This window comes from Pseudorca crassidens, chromosome 6 (assembly GCF_039906515.1).
Source record: "Pseudorca crassidens isolate mPseCra1 chromosome 6, mPseCra1.hap1, whole genome shotgun sequence".
NCBI lineage: Eukaryota > Metazoa > Chordata > Mammalia > Artiodactyla > Delphinidae > Pseudorca > Pseudorca crassidens.
The window spans coordinates 70499017-70509390 of record NC_090301.1 but is presented as its reverse complement, the minus strand read 5'-3'; the positions used below and the strand labels follow the sequence as shown (position 1 = coordinate 70509390).

Sequence of the window (10374 nt, the reverse complement as noted above, 5' to 3'; positions counted from 1 at the left end):
TTGTGTCTTGAATTTTCAGAAAGTTAAAACTCATTCAAATTTACCATGATTATAAAAAGATTCATAGCAAATCACTGCAGACCTTTGTCTCCTTGAAATACAAAGAGCTCCATGCTTATTATTATTATTTTTTTTTTTGTGGTACGCAGGCCTCTCACTGTTGTGGCCTCTCCCGTTGCGGAGCACAGGCTCCGGACGCGCAGGCTCAGCGGCCACAGCTCACGGGCCCAGCCGCTCTGCCGCATGTGGGATCTTCCCGGAACGGGGCACGAACCCGTGTCCCCTGCATCGGCAGGCGGACTCTCAACCACTGCGCCACCAGGGAAGCCCTCCATGCTTATTATTCAATGCAGTATGATTCTGAATGACAGCCAGCCCTAGGAGGACCACCATATTCCACACTCAGAGGCCTCCTTAACTCAGTGGTATGCACTGTGCATTCATTTCCTCATCATCTAATCAACTCTGTTAGCATTTTACCTTACTTCATCTCTGTAGTATTCTTCCCCCAAACCCATCAACCTATTCTAATCATGAGAAAAATATCAGACAAACTCAAATTGAAAGTCATTTTACAAGATACAAACCAGTGCTCTTCAAACTGTCAAGGTCATGAAAAACAAGGGAAAATGGAGAAACTGCCACAGACCAGAGGAGATTAAGAAGATATGACAACTAAATGCAATGTGGTATTCTAGATGGAATCCTGGAACAGAGAAAGGACATTAGTGGGAAACTCGTGAAATGAAATGAAATTCCAAATGAAATCTGTAATTTAGGTAATAGCAACACATCACTGTCTTGACAAAAGTGCCATGGTTATGTGAGATGTTAACAGTAAAGGAAACCAGGCAAAGGCATGATGGGAACTTTCTCTAATGTCCTCGCAATTTTTTGTAAATACATAATTACTCCAAAATAAATAGTTTATTTAATAAATTTTTTTAATTGCCCTAAACTTAGCTTCCTGGATACTCTGTCTAACTTGGCTTCTTTGATCAAGCAACTTGATAACAGGCTTTAGACAACAACGCAAAGCTCCAGGGGAAGTTTTATTTTTCATTATCTTGTGGCCCCTAGAGAGTCTGTCCTAAATCAATATATCAGTCTGGAAGGAATCTTTTGGTTTCAAGTGACAGAAACTTCAACTCAAAGCAATAAACAAAAATGGGAATTTCTTGGTTCATGTAATTGAAAGTCCAGAGTTGCACTGGCTCCAGAATAAAGGGAATGACGTCACCAGTTCTTCCTAATCTCTTGGTCCTGCCTTCTGCTCAGTGGCTTCATCCTGAAGTCTTTTATCATGACCCTCTGCAAATCCAGCCTCACATCCCTAGGGAGGGGAGGGGAGGATGCAAACAATAAACATATTAAGTAAATAATAGGGAATTTTAGTGCATGATGCGTGCTTTGTACAAGAGGAAACAATGGAGCGGAGTGAGGGGAGAGCTGACAGGGAGAGAAGTTGTAGTATAAATTGGATGGTCAGAGCAGGCCTCATTTTGTAGGGGACTTTGGAGAAAAAACTTGAAGGCATTAGCCAAATAGTTATAAGAGGGAAGAGCATTCTAAGAGTGAGAACAGCCAAATCAAATTCCCTAAAGTGGAAGCATGCCTGGCATGTTCTAGCAGCAGCAGACTAGTCAATGTGGCTGGAGCAGAGTGAGAGAGCAGAATGGGAGTTGGGAAAGTCGGAGGGATATCAAGTAGCCACCTCATGTGTGGCCTTGCAGATAATGAGAAGAACTTTAGTTTTTACTGAGTGATACAGGATCCATTGCAGGGCTTTGAGCAGAGGAGAGGCGTGCTCTGTTGTGGAATAATACTGGTGATAAGGGTACAGAAGGGAGACCAGTAAGAAAGCTTCAGCAGTAATGCAGGTGGTTATAGCCATAAATGAGAGCAAAAAATGCTGGTGGCTTGGGACAGGGTGATAGGACCAGAGATGATGAGAACTGGTAGGATTATAGATACATTCAGAAGAAAGAACCTGCAAAAATTCCTAACGTATTAGATAAGGTGTTGTAGGGAAGTAAAGGAGTCAAGGTGTTTAGTCAGAGCAGTTGGAAAGGTGGAGTTGTCATCAATTAGGTGGTGAAAGCTGTAGGTAGGACAGGTCTGAAAGTAAAACACAGAGTTTAGATTTGGACACAATAAAGATGGGGAGGAAGCAGCTGCATATAGGAGTCTGATATTCGAGAAAGAGAGCCGGTCTTGGAACTGTCAGCAAATAGATCATGTATCAATCAGCATCCTGGCAGGAAATAGAAGGAAGATTCAAACTGAATGACTGAGAAGAGAAACATTCATAAAAGTGTGGGCAGGATTTAGGAAACACAAAAGGAATGGTAGAGTACTCCAAAGGTGATAGCATCCCTGGTGTGAAGAGGCCAGTGGAGGAAGCACTCATCAGTCTGAAGAGGGTGGCTGTGCAAAGAGTAGAGCCTGACAAGAGATACGGCCTTCAGTGGAGGACCGCAGCCAAGCTGTGGCAACCGGCTGGGAATTCATATTCCAGCCTGGCTTCCCTTCTGCCGTCCTAGCTCGTGCCAGTGCCTCCCATGGGCCAAGACCCAAATGAAAAGTAAAGGTCAAGGGAGCATGTTGCTGTGCGCTTCCAGGAGAGCAGGGTGGAAAAGGGTGGAGAGTGAATCTAGAAAGACCAACGGAGGAGATGAAGCATAGGTACTAAACATTTAAAGCTAAGTGTCTGGATGAGATTGGCAGAGAAGTACTTGTGGATGAAGAACCAGCAGGACTAAAGTCTGAGCCCTGGACATTCCAACATGAAAAGAAGCTGAGGGATAGTGGTAAGAGGGGAGTGGGAGGAAAATCAAGTGTGATGTCTGGGAAATCACTGATTCAGGGAGGAGAAAGTAACTTTGTCGAAAGCTGCTGGTAGCATCAGGTAAGAAGAGGACTAAAAATCGGCCATGGATTCAGTAGCATGGAGGTTACGGGTGACGGGCACGGGCTCAGTGAGGGCGGGGGCACACACCTGGCTGAGTCAAGGAAAGGAGAAATGGGATGAGGGGAATCGGCTGAGCTAAGTGCTGTTTCAGAGCATTTTTCTGCAAAACGAAGCAAGAGGATGGTAGCCAGCAAGGGAAGCAGAGTAGGAAAAGGCTTTGTTGTTGTTTTATTTGGTTGTTCTGTCTTTAAAGAGAGAAGAACTAACACGATGTTTGCCTTCTGATGGGTGTTATCTAATAGACAGCTAATAATTGATGATGTATGGGCAAGAGGGAAGGAATGCTGGACCAATGTCCTCCCACCAGACAAAGGGGAAGAGAGATGGTACAAAAGTACATATTAAGGAAAATATTAGTGCAGAACTCACAGGCCGGTAGTGAGGAGTGAAAGAAATAATGCATGAACAACAGCTGTTTCCAGCATAATAATTATTATATTTTTCTAATTAATACTTTTAATATTAATAATTTTTCTAGGCCTCATTTTTCTCATCTATAAAAAGAAGCTGGCATATATTTCTAAAGTGCTGTCCAGCTCTAACAAGCTGTGAAAGGAGATTACTCAGGAAGCTGCACCTGATGTTTAAATAGGACCTAATATCCAGGCTGAGATCATGAGGTCACTTAGTAATGCTTAAAAAGAAATGTATATACATCTTAAATGTATACAGTTCAACTGCATGCACCATGAGGAATTATAATGCCTCTGAGCCTATTGCTACAGTAGGAAAACAGTTAAGAAAAAATTCTCAGAATACCTGAGCGTCTAAGACTCTCTAAAAGCAATTGTCGTGCAACTCCAAGCCTAGACCAGGTTGCTGTGTAAACTGTACTCCTTAAGGCATTTAAAGACTTAGCACAAGTGGCTTGAAGTTTAATCTTTTAATTCCATTGCTCCATAAGTTCCTTGTAGGTTCAGTGAACAAGGAATTTAGACATAATATTAGAAACCTATTTTCAGGAAAGGGCTTAGGCATGGAAAAAAACGCCCTGCATTTTAGTGCACAAAAGAGACTCCAGACTAATCTCTAGATTTACTCGGTCTAAGGGTAATTCTCATGCAGGGATCCTGCTGCAAAGACTCGTGCTTACACAGTAAATTGTCTGAGGCGCGCTCCTCCATCATCAACCCTCCTCCCTCAGCGCCTCCAAAGGCCTCCTTCATTAAAGGGCTAGTGTAGATGGAAAAGCTCACAAACATGCCAATTTGGGTCATTTGCTCTCTGATGAAAGCCCCAATTCATGGTGAAACATTATGTGCCACTTACAGACTTAGGGATGTTTGCACTTTAGAACATAGAAGTAGTCACATGATCACATTATCAAACCCAGTGTGGATGTTCCAACCACCTGCCACCTAGCCAAGCAGAATGAAGGCGGCTGTCTCTCCCGAGGTACCCCTGCAACCCCAGACACACATGCAGTGCTCTGTCTGTGACCCTGCTTCATGCTTGGCAAAAGCCACACCCAGAGTTTAAGCAATTCTTCGATGATCTCAGAGATTGATGGGATGAAGACTAATTTAAGTCATATAACCCACGGAGGCAAATAGATATGTTTGGATGACATTTGGGAACAACCTCACATACTGAATATGTGTACATTAGCAGCCCTGTAATAGACGGAGAAATAGAGTGTCAGGAAAAACAAGTCTCAATTTATCCAGCCTGAATAACCAAAGCCAGCTTACATATATCAGATTTAATTTTATTTTTCACGAGTCACTTGAGGGCAAGGCACATTTTACATTGGAGCTTTGAGGAAGTGCTGAATTTGCTCTCCTCACTCTTTCCCTCCTCCCCTTGGGAACTTGATTGAGTTACTTGACACCTTTCAGAATTTTCTTCAGTTTTTAATTTTTGGCTCCTTTAACTGTTTAGTAACTCTAGGCACTTGGACCAGGATTTACAATACTGGAGGGCCTTGAGTTAAGTCACTGGGACAGGGGAGGTTGGAATGAGCTCATGGCCCACACATGGTGTCCCAAATTTCTTGTTTGGACAAAGAAGGTAATTATCTTCTCTTACATTTTCCTATCTGGAAAATCCAGACAATGATAATCCCTTCAAAGGAATGTTGGGCAAATTAGTAAAGTGCTCTAAAATCTCTTGGCATTCCTGGACAATAAATTCCACTACTACTATTTTATATTATTATAAACATTATGCTTTATTTTGATAATGGCACTGTCAAGGACTTTTCTTCTTTACCCTCTAGTTCTATGTATCATAGCGTTTAAAAAAAAGAAAAGAAAACCTCATCTGAGGTTTCAGTCAGAGAGAAAAACGCAAGGAAAGCATCTCTGATATAGTAAAACAATTTTACTATGAGTGTCATCAAGGCATAAAGGAGAGAGACAAATTGTGGCATGTTTTGTCACTTCAAGATAATTAAGCCAAATTTCACTGATGCTTATAAAAGTTTATAAAAGAAACTTTCTTATAAAAGAAATAAGTTTCTTATAAAAGAAACAAGAAAATTCTTTTAAAGAAAACTTTTCTGTTAGAACTGTTATTGTATGTATTCTGCTATGACAAGAGTTTGGAATTTTCATCTCCTTTTGCCCACAGTGATGCACAGACCTGCCCAATCCTGGTGACTAAACATGCTAGGGATGCCAGATTTAGCAAATAAAAATACAGGACACCCTGTTAAATTAGAATATCAGATAAATAACAAATAAATTTTAGTGTAGGTATGTCCCATGCATTATTTGGGACACATGCTAAAAAAATCACTTGTTTGTATGATACTCAAACTTAACTGGGTATCTTTTGTGTTATCTGCCAACCCTAGACGTAATGGGATTTTCTAATAGACCTGAGGAAGAGGGTTAGCTGTCAGAGTTAAGGGTACTAGGACCAGATGCCCCACTAAGAAACATGAAACACAGCACTTAAGGGCTATAGTTACCATTGGTGAGACCTGATTCGATACCAATATACGAGATAGTAGAGCTTGTAGGGGTGGGCGGCAGAGGCAGGAAGAAGAACAGAAAAGATGGAGAGATTGACATATATACACTAATATGTATAAATAGATAACTAACAAGAACCTGCTGTATAAAAAATAAATAAATTAAATTTTAAAAAGTAAAATAAAATGATGAGGAAGGTTTTGCCATGGTCAAAAAAAAAAAAAGAAAAAAGATGGAGCTTCTGCCCCTCTGTGCTCATGCTCGGGCAGGTGACCTCACGCAACATTCCAGGGACCTGTGTGGGGTTGGTGCTGAGGTCCTGGGAGCAGCGGCCAAGGGACTCACCTGGGAATTCTGGCCTTGGACAGTAGGGCAATTCCAGACCTTACCTTTCAGGTGGAAAGTTTAGCTCTTGCAGCTAGATGGAGCTAGGGCAGGCTGAATGGTCTGATGTACAAATGATGTCACATTTTAAATTCAGAAAGGGATTATTATTATTCTCACATCATGCTTGACATTTCACCAGTATAAAATCAGGGTCAAAAACACTGGCTTTCTAGTCACACTGACCTGAGTTTTTGTTGTTGTTTGTTTTTTGGGTTTTTTTTTTGGCGGTACGCGGGCCTCTCACTGTTGTGGCCTCTCCCATTGCGGAGCACAGGCTCCGGACGCGCAGGCTCAGCGGGCATGGCTCACGGGCCCAGCCGCTTCGCGGCATATGGGATCTTCCCGGACCGGGGCACGAACCCGCGTCCCCTGCATCGGCAGGCGGACTCCCAACCACTGCGCCACCAGGGAAGACCCAGACCATTTATATTTAATGCAATTATTGATAGAGTTGCATTTAAATCTATAAACTTGCCAGTTACTAGTGTCATCTGCTCTTTATTCCTTTGTCCATCTTTTTCTGCCTTCTACTGGATCTTTTTTATTATTCAATTTGATTTACATTATATGCTCATAAACTATACTTCTTTTTCAATTTTTCTGGTGGTTGCTGTAGGGCTTACAATATACATTTTTAACTTGTCACAGTTTATCTTTAAATGATATTACACCACTTCCAGTATAATATTAGAGCCTTAAGCAGCATACATCCTTTTTCTCCTTTCCATTCTTCATGCTATTTTTGTCATATATTTCAATTCTACATAAATTATAACTTAACAATAAATTGTTACTGTTTTTGCTTTAGACTAGGTGTCAGCAAACTATGACGTGTAAGCCAGTCACATGTTTCTGTAAATAAATTGTTATGGTATTACTGCCCACTCATTCATTTACACATTGTCCATGTCTGCTTTCATGCTATAGCATCAGACTTGAATAGTTACAACAGAGACTTTTATGGCCTTCAAGTCTAAAGTATTTACTGTCTGGTCCTTTAAGAAAAAGTTTGCTAACTCCTATCTTAGACAATTATCTTTTAAGTTGATTAAAATTAAGAAGAAATGTTTTTTATATTTGCTCTTATTTTTACCCTTTTTTATCCTTTGCTTTTTTTTAACACTTTACTTCTTTATGTAGATCTAAATTTTTTATTGAAGTATAGTTGATTTACAATACTATATTAGTTTCAGGTGTACAGCATAGTGATTCAGTATTTTTTACAGATTATACTATTAAAATTTATTACAAGGTAATGGCTATAATTCCCTGTGTATACAATATAGCCTTGCTGCTTATCTATCGTGTACACAGTAGTTTGTATCTCTTAATCTCATACCCCTATCTTGCCCCTCTCGCCTTTCCTCTCCCTACTGGTAACCAATAGTTCGTTTTCTATATCTGTGGGTCTGTTTCTGTTTTGCTATATACATTTGTTTGTTTTTCCACATGTGAGTGATATCATATAGTATTTTTCTTTGTCTGACATTTCACTAAGCATTATATTCTCTAGGTCCACCATGTTGCTGCAAATGGCAGAATTTCATTCTTTTTTATGGCTGAGTAATATCCCAGCCATATATATATACTGCATTTGCTTCATCCATTCATCTGTTGATGAACACTTGGGTTGCTTCCATATCTTGGCAACTATAAATAATACTGCTATGATCATTGAGGTGCATATATCTTTCCCAATTAGTGTTTTCATTTTTTCCAGATGAATCCCCAGGAGTGGAGCTGCTGAATCATATGTCAGTTCTGTTTTTAGTTTTTTGAGGAAGCTCCCTATTGTTTCCCATAGTGGCTGCACCAACTTAAATTCCCACTAACAATATACAAGGGTTCCCTTTTCTCCACATCCTCACTGACATTTGTTATTTGTAGATTTTTTGATTATAATCATTCTGACAGGTGTGAGGTGATATCTCATTATTGTTTTGATTTGTATTTCTCTAATAATTAGCAATGTTAAACATCTTTTCATGTACTTGTTGGCCATCTGTACGTCTTCTTTGGAATCCATTCAGGTCTTCTACCCATTTTTTTAATTGGTTTTCTTTTTTCATATTGAGTTATATTTTGAATATTACCCCCTTGTCAGTCATATCATTTTCAAATATTTCTCCCATTCCATAGGTTGTCTTTTTGTTTTGTTGATAGTTTCCTTTGCTGTATAAAAGATTTTACATTTAATGATGTCCCATTTGTTTATTTTTGCTTTTATTTATTTTGCCTTAGGAGACAGATCCAAAAAACTATCATTATGATTTATGTCAGAGTGTTCTGCCTATGTTCTGGTCTAGGTGTTTTTTTCTAATCCTTTGCTTTTTTTAATCCTTTACTTCTTATGTAGATCTAAAATTTTGTAATCTTTACTTCTTTAAGTCAATACAACATCCTATCTGGTACTGTATAATTTTCATTCTACCTAAAGAACTTCCTGTAACATTTCTTGTACTAAAAGACTACTGACAATGAATGTTCTTAGTTTTTGCTTATCTGAAAAAAATCTTTATCTGACTTTCATTTTTGAAAGATATTTTTGCTGGCTATAGAATTGTGGATAGGATTTTTTTTCTCTTCAGCCCTTGAAAGATGTTCCTCCATTGCCTTCTATCTTGCAAAGTCTTTGACAAGAAGTCTGCTGTAATTCTTTGTTCCTCTGTATGTAATTTTTCTTTTTTCTCTGTTTTCCTGCAATATTTTTTCCTTTATCTTTGATTTTCAGCAGTTTGACTGATGTTTCTAGAGGTGTATGTGTATTTGTGTTTATCTTTGGGTTCTTAGATCTGTGATTTGTTGTCTTTTATTAATTTTGGAAAATTCTTGATTATTATCTCTACAAATGTTTCTGTTGCCCAGTTCTCTCTTTTTTCTTCTGGAACTCAAATTACATTTATGTTAGACTATTTGATATTCTACTTGAGTTTTTCGATAATCTTATCTCTTTTTTTCACAATTTTATCTCTTTGTTTTTCATCTTGGATAATTTTTATTGGCTTATCTTCAGATTCAATGATACTATCCACAGCAGTGTCCAATCTGATTTTAAACTCATTAAAGGAATTCTTCATCTCTAATATCATGTTTTTTTATTTCATTTAACATTTTTAATAACTTCATCTCTCTACTGAAATTTCCCATCAATATATTGTCCACTTTTCCCACTAGATCCTTCTATATTAATTATTGATATTTTAAAGTTCCAATCTAATAAATAATTCCAACATTCTGGTTATCTCTGAGTATGATTGTCTTGATTTTTTTATCTGTGGACAGTGGGTCCTGTTTTTTGTTGCTTTTAAATGGGTCTTGTAATTGTTGATCGGATGTTGGATATCATATGTAAAAATACAGTAGAGACTGAGGAAAATAGTATTTATGTCTGAAAATGTCCACATCTCATTCTCTTCCAGACTCTAATGTAAGAGTTGAGTCACTCAAGCAAACAATTGAGCTCTTTGGGGTTTTATTGTGACCATTGCTACTATGAGTTTACTGCAGGCTTCAAATTCCTCCCACAGGCTGCTGTTATCTTGGGCTTAGTGTGAGGTCCTGAGGGCTGGAGGGCTTTTCTCAGTGTTCCTATTCCACCCTTAGCTTTTAGCAGTCTTTGCATGTCTGCACCACAGAATAGGGTCCTTCTGCACATTCTTGCCTCTCTCCAGTAGACTACTGCTGCATGTCACTCAGTACCAGGCTCAGAGTAAGGTCAGTGGGGAAATTTTAGGTGTTGCTGTTTTAGCCTCTGTATTAAGACCAGTCAACCTAGGCTTTTGGGGTAACATTGAGCAAAACTCTGTCTTGTATATATGGTGTGTCTTGAGAAGCAGAGAGTTTCCTGCCCTTCCCTAGCAGTAGAAGACTTCTGCTTTGTATTGGTTCAGAATCCTAGGTCCAAGAGGTTGGTTTCCCTTTTTTTTTTTTTTTCCTTCCTCTTTACTATGTCAGAGGCAAGAGACTTTTTCTTTTACCTTTTTCCCAGAAGCAATGGCTCTTTAGCTGGTTACTCAGGTTGGGAAAGAGTATCCTTCCCCACCCCTAGAAGCAGATGTGTTTTATTTCTATCTGTCCCCCAGAGGCTTTGGAGTCAAG

At 39.2% G+C, this 10374-nt stretch overlaps 1 long non-coding RNA gene across 1 annotated transcript in view; it reads right to left on the bottom strand.

The window, feature by feature from the left end:
- Positions 1-403: 403 nt before the first annotated feature.
- LOC137225863 (uncharacterized) overlaps positions 404-10374 on the bottom strand; it is an 84942-nt gene continuing 74971 nt past the window's right edge. The window contains exon 3 of the long non-coding RNA XR_010944061.1: positions 404-1333. This is a non-coding gene — a long non-coding RNA (uncharacterized lncRNA). The remainder of the gene's footprint in view (positions 1334-10374) is intronic.